Here is an 18,935-nt window from a genome sequence, read left to right on the forward strand (position 1 = left end):
CCTTGTGTGGTGAGTGGTTTGACGATGGTTTCTATGAGTCCCAATATTCCTTTGGTAAGAGTACCACGGCCAGATATGATGGATCTGCCCGGGCGTCGTGGCTGGGTTGTGGGCAGCCCAATCTAGTGATCAGAGCTGGAATCCACAGTCACAGAATTGTAGATGGTTGGGCCAGGATACTGGAAGATCAGAAGCATAAGACAAACTTGAGAGCAGAACCACAAATCAGTAACCAATTTTTAGATAAAGGTTTACCTTTTTAGATAAAGGGAATGCAGTGGATCTAATTTACCTAGATTTCAGTAAGGCTTTTGATACCATGCCACATGGGGAATTATTAGTTAAATTGGAGAAGATGGGGATCAATATGAACATCAAAAGGTGGATAAGGAATTGGTTAAAGGGGAGACTGCAACGGGTCCTCCTGAAAGGTGAACTGTCAGGTTGGAGGGAGGTTACCAGTGGAGTTCCTCAGGGACTGGTTTTGGGACCAATCTTATTTAATCTTTTTATTACTGACCTTGGCACAAAAAGTGGGAGTGTGCTAATAAAGTTTGCAGATGATACAAAGCTGGGAGGTATTGCCAATTTGGAGAAGGATCGGGATATTATACAGGAGGATCTGGATGACCTTGTAAACTGGAGTAATAGTAATAGGATGAAATTTAATAGTGAGAAGTGTAAGGTTATGCATTTAGGGATTAATAACAAGAATTTTAGTTATAAGTTGGGGACGCATCAATTAGAAGTAACAGAAGAGGAGAAGGACCTTGGAGTATTGGTTGATCATAGGATGACTATGAGCTTCCAATGTGATATGGCTGTGAAAAAAGCTAATGCGGTTTTGGGATGCATCAGGAGAAGCATTTCCAGGAGGGATAAGGAGGTTTTAGTACCATTATACAAGGCACTGGTGAGACCTCACCTGGAATACTGTGTGCAGTTCTGGTCTCCTATGTTTAAAAAGGATGAATTCAAACTGGAACAGGTACAGAGAAGGGCTACTAGGATGATCCGAGGAATGGAAAACTTGTCTTATGAAAGGAGACTTAAGGAGCTTGGCTTGTGTAGCCTAACTAAAAGAAGGTTGAGGGGAGATATGATTGCTCTCTATAAATATATCAGAGGGATAAATACAGGAGAGGGAGAGGAATTATTTAAGCTCAGCACCAATGTGGACACAAGAACAAATGGGTATAAACTGGCCACCAGGAAGTTTAGACTTGAAATCAGATGAAGGTTTTTAACCATCAGAGGAGTGAAGTTTTGGAATAGCCTTCCAAGGGAAGCAGTGGGGGCAAAAGATCTATCTGGTTTTAAGATTCTACTTGATACGTTTATGGAGGAGATGGTATGATGGGATAATGGGATTTTGGTAAGTAATTGATCTTTACATATTCAGGGTAAATAGGCCTAATCCCCTGAGGTGGGATATTAGATGGATGGGATCTGAGTTACCCAGGAAAGAATTTTCTGTAGTATCTGGCTGGTGAATCTTGCCCATATGTTCAGGGTTTAGCTGATTGCCATATTTGGGGTCGGGAAGGAATTTTCCTCCAGGGCAGATTGGAGAGGCCCTGAAGGTTTTTCGCCTTCCTCCGTAGCATGGGTCATGGTTGACTTGAGGGAGGCTTCTCTGCTTCTTGAAGTCTTTAAACCATGATTTAAGGACTTCAATAGCTCAGACATAGGTGAGGTTTTTCATAGGAGTGGGTGGATGAGATTCTGTGGCCTGCGCTGTGCAGGAGGTCGGACTAGATGATCAGAATGGTCCCTTCTGACCTTAGTATCTATGAATCTATGACTCTATGACTCTAAACCAGAGTCAGGCCAGGTGAGGATACCAGGGGATCAGTGGCAGGAGACAAACTGGAAATCAGAACCATGGAGTCAGAGTCAGGCAGGGTCAGGATACCAAGAGGTCAGAAGCAAGAGATAAACTGGAGATTGGAACCATAAGTCAGAGGTCAGGAGGCAAGCTGGTTTGAGATACCAGGAAGTCAAGCCACGGGAGTAGGAGGCCCACAGTCTAGAACAGGGTGGATCCCAGTTGCATGGACAACTTCTTGTTCCTGTGCTAGATCTATATAGAAGCAGGGGTCTCATCAGGACCCTTCAGAATTCTGTTAATCAGGTTCCAGGACTGGCGTCCTCTGTTGGGGTTGAGCTCCTGCCACAGCAACTGTTAGCCAGTTTCTGGGTGGCAGGTTGGAGCTTACTACCTCCGAAAATTCCTATGGAACAGGGTTCAAGACCCCCCTTTCCTGACACTGATTTCCCTTATTTGTGTATCTTAGGAAGCATATATAGGGTCACTGGGGTGGGTTCATGGAGCATGAGTTTGTAGAGTTTCTCTTGGAGTTGTTCGGGGAAGGATTTGATGATATCCTTAAGTGGGGTCATCTTTGAAGTCTTTTTATAGTAGGTGGTGTCAGACAGTTCTTGGTTTGTCTTGTTAATGTTATCATCAAGTTTGAGGACTACAATAGCACCCCCTTTGCTGTTTTGATCATTATCTGATGGTTAGATTACAGGGACCGTATAGCCTTCATCTTGGCAGTGGAGAGATTATGGTGGGTACGATGTTTCTTAAGGATTTCACAGTCCATTTTTTTTGCTGAAACAATCAGTGTAATTATCTTGAGTGTGGCTTCAGCCACCAGCCAGATGATTGTTTTCTTATGCTTGTCAGTGGGGATGTAAGCTCAAAAGCTTCTCTCTCTCACCCACAGAAGTTGGTCCAGTAAAATATATTAACTCACCCACCTTGTCTCTCTAATATCCCAGGACCCACAAAACTGCATCACCTAATTACTGTTAGGTGTGACCCAGTGTTCACTATTTCTGTGAACCCCTATTACACATTCAGTGCCCAAAATTCCATTAAAGTTTAAGCACACGGATCTAAAGGAAACAAAAAGCGGGGGCTGATTTTTAACCTCCAAGCAATTTCTTTGCTCAGTTCCAAGCCTCTTTCTGGCAAGAAATCAGCCTAAAAAAGCTCTCTTTCTTTGCTCCCTCTAAAGGACACATTTCTAATCCATCTCCTGATGTCTCCTTGCCTTTTTGACTGTTTCTCTTTGTCTGGTCTCTGCCTGTTTCTGCTCACACATATACACACCTCCACTTAGAATTGGTAGTGAGTGATGCCCATCACATTCAGAGAACACATGGCAGGCACAACCACCCCGAAAATTCCCATATTAAATGTCATAAATATAATAAAGAAGTTGCTATAATTTATACTGCATGGGGGCAATCTTAGAGACTCTAAAATAATATGCTATCATTTAACATGTTTATATGAATATAGAATAACTTATTCAGTTAAATTAGGTAGAATATAAAATTGCCATGTCTATAAATCCTCATGTTTCAGGGCATAGATAAACTGAGATCAGGAAGATAGTTTTTTTCATATTATATTGGTGTAAAATTATTGCATTATAAATTTTCATCTGAGACATCCAGTACTAATTATCAGAAGAGACCAGGCTGTACAGATGGAAAAAATGCCTGTTTTGTGTCACTCACTGAACTGAATCAACTAAAGTATCTCTCTTTCTTTTACTACTTTTTTTGCTATGTACTTTGGTTTTAGATGTAAAATATTTGAAAGTATAATGAGAAAATGTCAGAGGTAAAGGTCTGTGTTTATAGCAGGTTAGAATCTAGAGTGAAATAAGATTATCACATATTTGGAGTTACTAATATAAGTAGGAATGTGTGACATGGAAGCCTAAAGTGAAGGGAGGACTAGAAAAGCATGTGGAAAGCATGAAGCCACAGAAACAATAAGAAAGTAATACAACAAGGTAACTCACATTGCTGGTTGGCTGGCTAAACTGGAAAAGCAGCTCGGTCTGTGAACTGTTTTTCGGAAGTTAAGAAGTTGTATTCAGGTTTACTGAAACTCTGAGCCCTTGACTTTATTGTCAAATGCACCACAAGACTATCTTCGGCTTGAGTCTTTACTGCCTTGAACCTTTTGACAGCTGCTTATTTCGTTCACATCCACAAAAATGTCACTCAAGAAGATACTTAGAATTGGCAGTGATGCCCATCATATTCAGAGAACAGATGGCAGGCCCCCTCTCCTCCCCTTCCTGGACTTTTTTTGAAGGGGTTGGCAAGGATGCATATGTTGTACGTTAGTCTTTCACCTCCTCAGAAAATATTTTAGGGATAGGTTCGCTTGCCTCCCCCTTTCCATCCTTTTGCTGTGAAGTAATCCTCTAAAGAGGAAGGAATCCAGGGGGTTACATCTCTCCCCATGCTGGAAGTCAAGAGAGGGGGTTCTTCCCCTTCTCACAGCAAAGAAGTCTCCAGGGAGTTTCCTTTCCTCCTTGATTCAGCCAGCAGCGTTTGAGAGGGCTCTCATGCACACAGAGGCCAGGAGATAGGATTTTGGTGGGAGTGGTATTTACCGCTTCCTCCCTCTTGTGAGAACAGTGATTAGGTATCTGGTTAGCCAGCCAGCCACAGCTAGCAATCATAGGTTTAGAAGGGACCACAAGGATCATCTATCCTAACTCCCTGCCAAGATGCAGAATTTGTTGTGTCTAAACCATCCAAGACAGATGGCTATCCAGCTTCCTTTTGAAAACCACCAGTGAATTTTTCTCCATTTTTAATAGCAGCCTTTTAAGTATTTGAATACTGCTATAATGTCCCCCCTTAATCTCCTCTTTTGCAAAAAAAAAAAAAAAAAAAAGGAGTACTTGTGGCACCTTAGAGACTAACAAATTTATTTGAGCATAAGCTTTCATGAGCTACAGCTCACTTCATCGGATGCATGCAATGGAAAATACAGTAGGGAGATATTCTATACACAGAGAACATGAAACAATGAGTGTTACCATACACACAATAAGGAGCAAGAGACAAAAAAAACCTTTTGTAGTGATAATCAAGGTGGGCCATTTCCAGCAGTTGACAAGAACATCTGAGGAACAGTAGACGGAGGGGGGAAGGAGGAGAATAGTTTTACTTTGTGTAATGATACATCCACTCCCAGTCTTTATTCAAATTTCTGGGTACTCTTCTGCTCAATCTGTTTCTTCACTTCAGCAGGTGTGTATTGTAGTTGTAAGAACTCTTGATAGAGATCTTAGAACCATAGAATATCAGGGTTGGAACGGACCTCAGGAGTTCATCTAGTCCAACCCCCTGCTCAAAGCAGGGCCAATCCTCAACTAAATCATCCCAGCCAGGGCTTTGTCAAGCCTGACCTTAAAAACTTCTAAGGAAGGAGATTCCACCACCTTCCTAGGTAACGCATTCCAGTGTTTCACCACCCTCCTAGTGAAAAAGTTTTTCCTAATATCCAACCTAAACCTCCCCCACTGCAACTTGAGACCATTACTCCTTGTTCTGTCATCTGGTACCACTGAGAACAGTCTAGATCCATCCTCTTTGGAACCCCCTTTCAGGTAGTTGAAAGCAGCTATCAAATCCCCCCTCATTCTTCTCTTCCCTTGGGGCACTCCACTTGATACTGGCTGCCAACTAGACATGGAGCCATTGATCACTACCCATTGAGTCCGACAATCTAGCCAACTTTCTGTCCACCTTATAGTCCATTCATCCAGCCCATGCTTCTTTAACTTGCTTACAGACAGCCTCCCAACCTGAAGCAAATACTCACCAGCAACCACACAACAAAAACACTAACACAGGAATCTATCCTTGAACAAAGCCCTTGCCAACTGTGTCCACATATTTATTCAGGGGACACCATCATAGGGCCTAATCACATCAGCCAGACTATCAGAGGCTCATTCACCTGCACATCTACCAATGTGATCTGTGCCAGCAATGACCCTCTGCCATGTACATTGGTCAAACTGGACAGTCTCTACGTAAAAGAATAAATGGACACAAATCAAACGTCAAGATTTATAACATTCAAAAACCAGTCAGAGAACACTTCAACCTCTTTGGTCACTCAATTACAGACCTAAAAGTCACAATATTACAACAAAAAAACTTCAAAAACAGACTCCAATGAGAGAGTGCTGAATTGGAATTAATTTGCAAACTGGACACCATTATATTAGGCTTGAATAAAGACTGGGAGTGGATGTGTCATTACACAAAGTAAAACTATTTCCCCATGTTTATTTCCCCCCCCTTACTGTTCCTCGGATGTTCTTGTCAACTGCTGGAATGGCCCACCTTGATTATCACTACAAAAGAGTTTTTTTCTCTCCTGCTGGTAATAGCTCACCTTAAGTGATCACTCTGGTTACAGTGTGTATGGTAACATCCATTGTTTCATGTTCTCTGTGTATATAAAATCTCCCAGCTGTATTTTCCACTGCATGCATCTGATGAAGTGAGCTGTAGCTCATGAAAGCTTATGCTCAGACAAATTTGTTAGTCTCTAAGGTGCCACAAGTCCTCCTTTTCTTTTTGCGGATACAGACTAACACGGCTGCTACTCTGAAACCTCTTTTCCAAACTAAACGTACCCAGCCACTTTCCTCTCATGGCCTGAGAGCAGCCTCCAGCCTCATGTCCCTGGCCCCAAGGGTGCACCACCCAGGGCAGGTCGAGAGTCTGGGGCTCCCTACAATGTCCCTGGGCTGCTCTTACTACAGTCTGGCTTTAGCTTCTGCCCTAGCCAGGGACTGGGCCCTCAGGGGGAAGAGGAGGACCAGGGGGCAGAGCCCACCTCAATGCCCTTCGCACCCCACCTCACCCCGGAAGAGGCTGGCTCTACCCCTGAGCATTCATCAGGTGTGGAGCGACACCACAGGGAATTCGGGACAAATGCTGTCCTTGAGTCATTCAGCCCAGAACTGGGACTTGAACTCTGTATTTCAGAACTGTCCCAGGATGGGTGATCACCCTAATTCTATCCCTTTGATCATATTTGCTCCTCTACCTGTGCCTCTAAGACATGTTCTAACATTTGAAAACTTTTAAGGAGATGAATTTTTGGCAGCTGAATGCTGGGTAATATTAGGGTCACGTTAACTAGCCAAGTAGGGCTAGTCTTAGAGCAATGTTAGAGTCCATTTTTGAAAATGAGACATTACAGTATGTATAAATACTGAATTCTACTCTGTATGAATAAAACTGGAGTCCCGGATGCTGTTGTTTTTTTTTAATCTGTTTTGCTTGACAACAGACCTCAAATCACAAAGTTCAGATTTGAATCCAAACTTCTCCAAAGTAGAGATATTTTGAATCCAAAGTTCTGGTGTGGGCCATTTTTTTAGTTTTACAGACTTAAATTTGAATATAACCATATTTTCAGGTGTATGTGGATTTTATAAAAATGACAATGGCATTTCAGTTTTACCACTTAGGTTAAGAATTTTCTAGACTCTTTGTGCCCTGTTTTGCTCATTGTTTGCATGCAGTCTTGGAGTGCTATACTAAATGACATATCATATATTGTGTTCAAACTGCCTTGAAAAAAGCGTATCATAATCCAGACAAGAGATTTTGGTATGTTTGGCAAGTGCCATAATGTTGCTCTATGATACATCAGCTGTAGAGGTTGACTGCTATTGTTTATTGCAACTCACAATAGGTTTTAAAGGATTGTTCATTATAGTTAGCAGGGAAAAACTGAACTGGGCCTGTCTGCTCAAACATGCTACTAAAAGGAAGATTTCAAACTGTTTGTGCAGCTCCAAGGAGTAACAATTCCCGTACTCCTCGTTTTCGAACAGCCTTTTCTAGTTCATAAATAATCCTTGAATATTCTTCCGGTGAGAGCAGGGAATGTTTAAAAAAATGTAAAAAGGAAAACTGATTTTAGCCTTTTTCAAAAAATGCATCTTCTGGAGAAAGCAAATGGAAATGGAAGGTAAATCAGTTTACAAATTGTTCTTGGTCCAGCATCACTCAAATCAACAACCACAGCTAAGCTAAAGTATCTGTCACTGTCATTTCTTCTAGTGTGTATCCCTTTCAATCCTGCTGTCAATGCTCCAGTTTGCTGATGACATTTTCTGTTTGTGGGCATTGTGAATATGCAGAAACAGCAGTAATAAAGTATAGTATGGATTTTGAAGGGATTAGTCCAGAGCATCCATCAATAATTTTTGATCTGTGAGAGGTGGTGATTGAGGTAAAGAGCTGCATAGCTTGAAGATTTTGATTCAGTTAAAATTGCTCTATTAGCTTCTTAATAGTGTTATTAGTCAAATAAATTAGGCTACAATCTAGCTTGGCACTGTGTATATTAAATATGCTTAGTTGTATGCCACATCTACAATGCATCAGCAGCACTGTTTTTATGCTGCGTGATATTCTGAAATGACTTACTTATTGGCCAACAAATCATATGAGAAACTTAAATAGCAGAGCATAAATATGTTTTCAGATAAACAAATGACAACAAATCTGGTCATAATTTATGGTACAAACGTTTGAGAGCATCAGAGGGTTTTGGAAGTTTTCATTTAGTATTGAATGACACAGCCTCCTTTTAGACATTTTTTTTAGCCTCTAATCTCTGAAGTAAGCTTAAGTCATGCTCTTCGTAACATTATAGTCTCTAATGCACAAAAATCCTAAATCAGTGCATTTCCAGTTTAGGCCCAGATTAGACATGGTGATTATCCACTTCACAGATATAACATAAAAATGACTACACAGAATGTAACTAATTTTTCAAATATGCCAAAAATCTGATCCTGCTTCCACTAAAATCAAAGTCTAAACTCCTATAGTGCAAGGATGCTCATTCCAGTAACAGAGAAGTGTTCATCACCATGCATAATCAAACCCAGTATCTGAATGGAAAAAAAAAAGAGTAACAGTACCTGTTTTTCTTTTTTTAAATCTTTCTAGTCAAGGAGAACTCAGTGAGACCAGGAGACTTTTTGATGAAAAATTAGAAACAATAGAGAAAAATCAGACTTACCTAAGATGATATAAAAGCTCATTAGCAGGCTTTGTATAAGGTTTACAATATCAGTTATAGCAAGGACTAACAGGAAGGAAGGAAATAGAAAGGAAAAATTGTAAGTGTATATAAGTGTAAACAATATATCTATATATATATATATATACACACACACACACACTTTATAAAATATCCATATTATATAATACACGTGTGTGTGTGTGTGTGTGTGTATTATATAATATGGATATTTTATAAAGTGTGTGTGTGTGTGTATATAGGTAAATAGATATATTTATATATTTATTACATGGCTCTATTTGTGTATTTGCATGGGCTGGTGAAGATGGCAGTATTTATTAATGTTCCAGGCTTTACTTATGATGGCTACATGAGCACTTTGAATTTAAACTCTGTACTGTATGTAAAGTTAGGTGTACATTTTTACTGGTTGTCAGAACAATCCTGAAATCCCATTTTCCTTTAATAAAGTATAGTTTTGTCCTCCCGATGTGTGCTTGAATAAGATGTCATACTCTGTTTTTGTTCAGGATTGCACCCTGCTGATGTTCTTAGGCAGCAAGAAAATTACCTTATTGTAACATATTGCTGGTAGTGACTATTGTGCCAGATTTTGCATTGGTATTACACACATGACATATTCAGAGACCTTTGAGTAAGACCATGAATATAAAGTGATTGAAAAAATTAAACAGGCTTTTTTCTTTGGGTATAAAAGGTTGTAGTTCTGGATGAGTGTCTTTCAGATCAATATAATTATATCATAAAACATGTAACAAAATAGTTACTTTGTAGCCTTTCACACTTGCCTGATTTCATACTTATTTTATTCTGAGCAGAATTCCTTTATTGTTAATACTTGCACAGTTGTAGGCACTCTGATATATGTAAATAGATAGTATGCGAGTGTATCTTTCAATATTTTTGCTTTTGGGGGGAAAATACATGCTCAAATGCATATGTGGGTACGCATATGTGTGTGGATGTATGCTTCACTGAATGAATGCATTGTTTGTGAATCATAAACACACAATTTAAGTGTGCATATGTTAACACTAAAATGAAGTGGCATAGGGGGTCTAGTTCACTTTGAGTTAGAGCCCTTGGATTTCTGGCTGTAGCAGGTGTTTGGAAGCTGAAAGCAATGTGATAATATTAATAATTCATGGCATCTGGGTTAAAAGTGTTATTTGAATTCTGTATTTTCCCCTTAGATAAATTTAGTTATGCATGTACTAGTTTTGTGACCCTACAGAGTGATAACTCACTGCCAAAAATCATCAGAGGCAACAGTTTGGCTGGCCTGGTTGGCAAAACACTGCCAACTTAGAAAGCAAAGTTATGACAGTAACTCCTGCTGGTCACTGGAGTGGCATCAGAGAGAGAAAGCTATACTTTGGGAAGGGAGAATTACAAAAAAAAATTGAAAATAAAACCATAGGTAGTTGAGGGTGAAGGATTGAATGCTTTTCAGGTTGATTCCTATTTAATTTTCATTTGCCACAACATTTAGTCAGTCCATACAGAGTGGCTGATTTTTCCATCGGCTGTATCCCTCTATCAAGATTGTTTGCTTTTCACAATCTCTACTAACAGTACATTATACTTATTGCCTCTAGGGAATTTCTGGAGGATGATCCTAGCTCCAATCCCGAGCACTCCCAAATGTTGGGAAGAGGATTTGAAATCTGGACCCAAACCTGAATCTGAATTTTACAAATTGGCCTATCAGGGCTAAACTGCAACCCCAAATCAAAACGCCCTGAACAGTTGGTTGAAATCTTGATCCAAAGCGTGATCTGAAATGTGTAGGTTGGACTCAACTCTGACAATTACTAGAGATGAATAAAACATATGCTGGGAGGTATGTAGAGGGAGAAGAGATTATATGTAATTTGATTTTCCAAAACCCAAACTAGGGAAGGTTCACATTTCAACTCCATTTATCCCATGCACCCAGCCCCACAAAATACCTTTCTGGGTTTATCCCTCTGAGCAGTAGCTTTTAATTGCTGTCGCAATCATGCAGCATTTCTAGTTGTACTGTATTCACTGGCCAAGTAAATACCTCTCTTATTGTGTTTACTGCTTGCATAATACAGAGCATGTCAACAGATTCACCAGTGAAAAAAATGAAATATGGATTCAGAAATGGGAAAAGAACAGTAAATAATCAGTCCTTTTCAAGAAGTCTAAGGGCTTTTACCCAAAGTGAACTGGATTCCCTATAACATCCCTCCCTCCCGCCATGCTTGTCAGACATGTAGTTGTGACTGTGTATAGGGAGGTCATGCAAAGTGCAATTAATTGTCATGCTCCACAATTTGTTTCCCTTGTTTTATCTGAAAGTGTATAACTTCCACTGCAAAGTGATCTGCTCTGTGCAATCTGTCGCTCTGATTTATTGTTTTGTGTTAAGGGTACTCTGCCTGAGCTGATTTTCCCCTGCTTTGCTGCACCTGAATCTGAGCTCAGAAACAAGAATAAACATAATAGCAAGAATAAAACAGAATGTGCTGGAGAAATGGTGCAGCAAAATGGAAAGAAAATCAGAGCAGCCATTTGGGTTAGCCAGAGCATGGACTAAACCTTTTCCATCAGAACAAAAAGGGAAAAGCTCTAGCAGACAGGAAGTAGTTTAAGCGACTCCATGACTGAGATGGGAAATAGTTGAGGGGCAAATTGGACTACCTGGCAAGAAATACTTATGGGAGGATTTAATTAAGGACAACAGACTTTGATAGGATCACCTTGTGAAGTTTCCTATTCAATGTAGAGAAGTTGACAGGGAGCTTCAGAGGACGCAGGAGAAGTGCCTTGCGACCCTCACAGATCCACAAGGGCTGCAGGGAAGGAAACCCCCTTGGCACGAAAAGTCTTCTGGTTACCCATTCTTACGTAAAAGCCCCCTCTCGGGTGGTGGTTGCTACTTGCTTAGCTATCAACCTCTATTGAAGAGAGAACGCCACAGACAGCATCTCCTACTCTTACCACTCCACTTCCCATGGACCCTGCGTCCCCTAGTGCATCACTGTAAAAATGGTCTGACACACAGGAATACTGGTAAAAAACTGGACTTTATTTCCTAGCCCCACTCAAACTGATGAGGGACAGAGTGACCAAGGGGTCAGATACATGACAGGGGTCAGTATCTTCTGTGTAGGCTGCCAAGATAGCAAGTGTAAAAAATGGGGGGGAAGGGCTAATAAGTGCCTATACATGCAAGGCCCCAAAATCGGGACTGTCCCTATAAAATCGGGACATCTGGTCACCCTACTTCTGTGACTACTTTTACTTCTTTACAGAGAAAGGAAGTAAACTCCTGTAGTCGATGGTGTAGAGGTATACATCCTCTGTCCCTCCTCATGTGCTTTATGCCAAATCTACCACATCTGAATTTCCACCATTCAGAGAAGCAGAAGGGACTGTTTCATATATTTATAGGTTTTTAGGCCAGAAGGGCCATTATATTATCTCTCCTGACCTCCTGTATAGCATAAGGCCATCCAGTTAGAATTCCATCCAGTTACTCCTGAATAGAGCCTAGTTGTTTGTGCTCTCCTAAACTGTTTTGCATGGCAAAGTCTCATGTCTTTATACTGTTGCATAGACCATTCTATAATACTCCCTTTCTGTGATAACTTACTGTGCACATTCCCTTTTTTTTTCCTGTCTGGTAACGAGTAGCCCAACATGTATATGCTCACACTCTCAGTCTATTGGTTTTGTGTTAGTTCGGTAGTTCTAAACATCCTGATGCACTGACTAAATGAAGTCGACCCAGAGGCTCTTAAAGCCCCCCGTTATTAATGGTTTTATTTCATTTCAATTCTGCCTTTGTTATAGCACCATCACTGCACATCATACCTGCCACATGAATGACTGTAATGCCATTGGATTGTCTGCTAAATAAAGGGTGCTAAACAGTAATGCATATAGCACCATCACATGAGAATCCATGAATCAAAATATTCCATGTCATTTCAGTGAAACACCCATGTGGTGGCATGTGCTCTGTATTATACACTATACCTGGCAATAGCCATGTTCATATACAATTTTAAATCACTGTCAAGTATTCTGTCTCCTACTGTCACTCGATCACCCCGACTATAAATGTTGATCTCTCTCATTCTACAATGTTTACAGCCAGCAAAAATTAATCATATGGTTAGTTTGCTCATTGTTGTAGTTCACTCCATTATTGTATTATGAGGCTGTTTTAAAAAAAAAGAATCGGCTTTGCTCCCTGCATCTGTAAATGTGGAAATCACTCCTCTAAATGTCCTCCCCTTACAATGGAGTGATCCACTTATATATTTATTTCTCTTGTAAATGTGTACCTCATTCTGTAATAACTACTCCCCGTGTGTTGATTATTTCATTAGATTAATTTTATATCCATGTATGTTCTTCCTCACTTCCTCTATAGCAAGGAGATCAATGCAGTACATGACAATTTTATTACATCAGTGTATTCATTTCCTTTATAAAAAGTAAATCACTCTAGTAGATTCACTCCCCAGTGAGAAAGTACCAGTAGATCATTGTGTTACTCTAACTCCTTGCATAAATAGAGATTGTACCATATAACTCACTTCCTCTGAAGGTAAATGTTAAAATCTGTCCATTACCTTATATAAATATAGCACAAAACATTCTCAGTTATGTTGTAAAGGTGCTAAAATTTAAATAGAGCAACCTGTATACTTTGCTCTAGTATATTCATTTTCAACAGAGCTGTGCAGCTTGTTTTACAGGGTCTGGGACAAGAAACACACTCTCCAAGTCCCCACTTTGACTTCTCACACTCCCTGTTGCTCCTTCCTTTTGCTGCTTTATTACCCAACTTTCCCTTGTCGCCCAATAGTTTTTGATTGGTTCAGAAACTTACAGAGCTGGCTAGTGAAGTGAGGACCAAGGTGGGGGCCTGAAGCTGGTACACCTTTGTTGCCATTGCCGGCTTGACCACTCCTCTTAGTTTATGCTCATGCCCATTTACATGTGCTATGTAATGACACTCCCTGATGGTGTCATCATGTAACAATATGTTTCAGCGCATCCAACTTGTGCATTCCCTCTTTCTTCCATTTCTTCTGTAGATAAGCAGACTTATCCAGTCTCCAATTCAGTCCTCGGAGGTACTCGGCAAAGAGAGGGAGCAGTAATAGTCGTACTCACGTCTCCCTCTCGGAACCCCTATTTAATTTCAGGGTAATATCAATACATGTCTGCTCCTAAAGACAGCCCTGATCATCCTGTGTAAATGCAGATTTCTATGATGTAGTGCCATTTCTCTGTGAGTTCAGATTGCTCAAGAATATTTCTTTCTAATCACAGCACTTCTTACCCACCAGTTTTCCAAACCAAATAATGCTGTCAGATGATTTCAAGTCAGAATCAATGACACAACCTCTCTACCTGCTGCTGAGGGGAAAGACCGTACACATTTTTGCCAGTTCAGTGTGACTTTACTGGCACAACAAGCTATACAAATGTTAGCAAAGTGTTACAAACAAACAAAACAAGGAGTCTGTTTCTTTTTATTTTTTTCTTTAGGTGTCTATCAGAGGCAGGTACAATCTGCCCCAAATGAGGCTTTACACTATGTTCAGAGTTTGATCCCCTGTGTCCGTTCCTGATCCAGCAGACGGTCACTAGACAGCATGATGCCATCTCCTCTGTCTCCCTGCTTTCCCTCAGGTTTAGGTCTACTGCTTCCTCATTGCTTTTTGATGCCAAGAGTTTTCTGTTTTCTGTTAATTTGAGGGAAACTATTTTTTGCACTCCCTTGTATTCCAGACACTGCTATAGAAAATACTTCTCTGTCTCAGTCTCTCCTGTCACACTGGTTGCACAAATGCTTGGTTTGAACTATGCTTTGTGCTCGCCAGTTGCCACCTCAAGTAATGGTCACAGATCCTCGTGAGACTTTATCTCAGGTTTGTACATTTCACTGTAGTCTACTCGTGTGATTGTTATGTGCAGGGATTTCTAGAAGTTTAGCTACTTCCTTTTTATTATTTGTTTTTACAAGTCACTTGTATATTGATATTTTAGTTGCTGGTATAGCATCTTGCTACATTTTTGTGGGGTTTTTTTGGATGGGAAATGTTTGCGCCACTGGTCAGGTCAGAATTGTTGAGGCTGGGGAATAAGAATAAGTAGGCGTGGATCATTATTCTCATATTTGTTTAACTTTTGTACCTGTGATACTGTGCAGTTGGCGGTGTGTGTGTGTGATCAGTTTAGATAGTAACAGAAGCTGAATATTCTTTTCTTTATGTTCATTTTTTAAGACTATCACCTTGCTAGATTCCCAAGAACAGTTGTGGAGGGTGTGTGTTTTGATCCTGGAAATATTTGGAAATGGTTTCTTAGTTTGGAAACAGATCCCCACCTAGCAGAGCCACACAATGTAAAGATGCATAGTCAGAAAACCCACCTTTTTTTTTTTAAATTATTTTGAACGCAATAGGCTGCCTTGTTTTGATGTTCTACCAAAGTTGTATTTTGCCTAATTCATGTAGTCACTCACTTAATTGCCCTCTGGTCCATCAGGTTGGTAACTGATAAGGAGGTCAAACTGTTCCTGCAAATGACATGAAAAGGAAGCACTTACAGGTGAGAGATTTGAAAGGTTAGTTCAGGGATAATAACCTCCAATATTATTGTGCATTAGGGTTAAAATATTGTATGAAAGGGAACAGAAAGGGGAGACTAAAACACTGGAATAGAAGGTCCATGTAGCTTTGTCTTTAGAGGGAGTTTTAAAAAAAACCCAACAACATAAAGTAGCAACCTACAAAACACAAATATTCTACTAAAACACTACTAGGCAAGTTCAAGCATTGGGGCCCTCACAGTAGGAAACTGGTCATATGGGTAACATAATGAAATTTTACTGCAAAATATTCTTTTTTTTTCTTATTTGAAAAGACCAATTATTAGCATTTTTAAACAATTTCAATATGTTTAATGGCTGAAAGTTAAGCTCAAACTGTTCCGCTTTCTGAATAAAGTGCTAGGTCTGTAAACAGGAATCTTAAGTTACCCCAAGAGTACACTCATTTTAAATTTTACTTGAAAGCGGGATGTAAGTTTATTACAATTTCAAACAAAATGCTAATGCCATTAAACAAATGAGGTTTAGGCAAATTAACTGCATTTTAATATTCTGAAAGCCTATGATATAGGACATTGTGTTACGAAACATTGGCTAGAAGTATCAGTTGCAAGTGGGATTTTCATTGCTGTGAATCTCAGGAGAATATTTGTAATTAGTATCATTTGCCTAATACTTCAGGTTAATTAGAATATTTAATTGAATAGCTGTAATCTTCAGAGATGACTATATTATGATCAAATTAGTACCATCACAGCACACGCTGATCACTGCTGCAGCCTGGCTCACTTCTGCTAGCTATTCAGCCCTCTGGAGCGTTCAGCAACATAAGAAAAAATCTGTTTCTTACACTTTTGAATTTTAATGATCCATTTGAACTCTGCCATCAACATTTAATTATTCTAGGAAAAAAAAGTCCCAACCATGGCTCCCATATGGCATGTTGGCAAATACACTTGCCCACATTGGAGTCTGCACCTCTCCAGCAGCTCTGTGAAGAGATTTAATACAAGATCTCTCCCCCCCCCCCTTTTTTTAATAGTGTTTGCAAATAAAGACCATATGAAGCTTCACAGAAGAGGTTACTAGGATACTATTGAAACACTATTAGGAACAAATGAATTGATTTTTAGAATGTTACAATGGATTTAATCCTGTAATGTCTACTACTGGACTTTTGTACAGCGTCCAGAAGGTTTGAAGGAGTCAGGTGCCTCTGTAACTAAACCTTGTTAGTTAGCAACGCAATTATTTTATTTATTTTTGTGGGGGGAGTGGGGGATGTGCATAGTAAAAACCCTTGCAGCCAAATCACAGATGTTGAGTTCCTGATCTCACCAGTTGTTTGGTTGTTTGTTTATGTGTGTGTGTGTGTGTGTGTAGAGAGAGAGAAAGAGAAATCAGTTGCTAATATTTGAGGGGGTTAAACCTTCCTCATTAGAGCTGTTGAATCATATTAGAGTAAATTAGTTAGCTCTCCCCCCACCCCCACAGTCCTCCACACAACCCCCCCGTCCCACAACATCAGTGTATGATGAAAAAATGTGGAGAGGATTGGCCATGACACATGGGGCATTGCTGACACAAAAATGTTTCAGGGCTGAAGAAAGCAAAAGAAATCCCCCCCCCCCCCGCCATCCACAAGAATGTCAGTTCCATGGGGGAAAGCAAATGAAATTGAATTTTAAAATAATTTTATTTTTAGAGTGCGCTCACAATACTTACAGTTATGGCAGATTTGTTCACCTTACAAAGTCTCTACAATTGTATCAGCAAAACATGTTCACTTTAAAGGCGACAGGTTTAACCTTCTACTGAAAAGTATTAGGTATAGAAATATTTCCTGTTTTCTACCAGATGGTCTTTGCCATACAATATGTCTGCAATGTGGGCCTAGAGCAGTGCAGGTTGCATGAAGGTAAGTTTAAAATTGAGCTTTTTCACTATGAAGTCCGAGCTTCTTTAGACATGTCAGAAACAAACAAAAACCCCTCTCCTCCTTCTTGTTGTTTAACAACAGGTGGGATGATCCCACATAAAATTACTCCATGAAGCAAACTTAGAATTAGTTTGGGGTGTTGAAACATTTATAAATTAACATAAATAAATGTTTCATTAATAGTCTATCACTATCAGTTGGCAGTTATTTGTGATAAAATGTTGGTACAAGCATCTCTAATTAAAGCAAAAATAGAGAACATTTGGGAAGAATGTGGTTTGAAAAGGTTTGCTGAAGTTGTACAAAACAGGTTTTATGTGGAACTTCGCATGGAAATTGTTGCTATTTTCTACTACTTCACACAAACCACATTTTGCTTTTTTTTCTTTCAATTTCAGTGAAACAGTTACTTGTGTGCCCAAAATGCAGATTTTCACAGTTTTTATGTGCAACCCCCTCTTCATTTTCACTCTGAAACAGGCTAAACATTTAAAGTTCACAGTGAGATATGAAAATCCTTGAATTTTAAGTAGTTTTGCATTTCATTATAAATATCTGTCAGATCTCTGGTGCTCAATAGGTGTTTCATTCATTGCTCAGTAAAAATCAATTCGATATAAAAAGGCAGTCCTATAAAGTCACTGCCATGAAAATGAAAGTGATAAAAACCAGTAAATCTTACCTGAAAAAATAAATGTTAAGATTTTTTTAAAATCCTAGAATTTAAGCAGCCAAAGGTATTTACTGTTTAATTTCATGAGGAATTTTTTTCCTAGACTAAATTCATCTTCTAATATGTACCAAGAAGAAAACTGGTTCTTCTGATTGTACTTGTGAGGAAGACTATACAGTAAACCAGAGCAAAGAAAGAAATTATCATTCTAATGAGAATGCTTGATTATCTAAGTTTTATTTCCATCTACCTCCCAAATAATGATTTAATATCCACTCTTAATATGCAGTTTAAAAAGCACCTTGAGAATTCATTTTAATGGCTAGTGTACTGCCTAATTGTAGGCTTTCTTGTGAGATACCTTGCAAAATTGCTGGTAACAGAAAGAGATGGAGAGTGTTGTAAGTACCCAGACCTTTATATTGTTCACCCATGAAAATTGGTCTTAAAAATCTCTCAAAACCTGTTCTAATGTTCAGGATCTAATTCTGTGATATCTTCTTTCTTTCTTTTAAAAATAATATATCTTAAAATATATATTTACTCCTGCAATTGGCAAGCATCTGCTGCCAGCAATTATAGACAATCACTAATCTTGAATAGCAGCACTGTGATGTACTGTCTCTTCCATAGAGGTGCTCCCTGCACATGAAAAACTCTTTTAGAATTAAAAAAATCTGCTCCACTAATTGTGGAACCAAATTTCAACAGCCCTCTTTGAGAATCCAGCTCTAAGTATTCTCCCATCTATTAAACAGATGGCAGATAAGATTGTAAACATATTTGCTTCATATTGAATAGATAGTTTCTG

The sequence above is a fragment of the Dermochelys coriacea genome, chromosome 2 (assembly GCF_009764565.3).
Source record: "Dermochelys coriacea isolate rDerCor1 chromosome 2, rDerCor1.pri.v4, whole genome shotgun sequence".
NCBI classification, from domain to species: Eukaryota; Metazoa; Chordata; order Testudines; family Dermochelyidae; genus Dermochelys; species Dermochelys coriacea.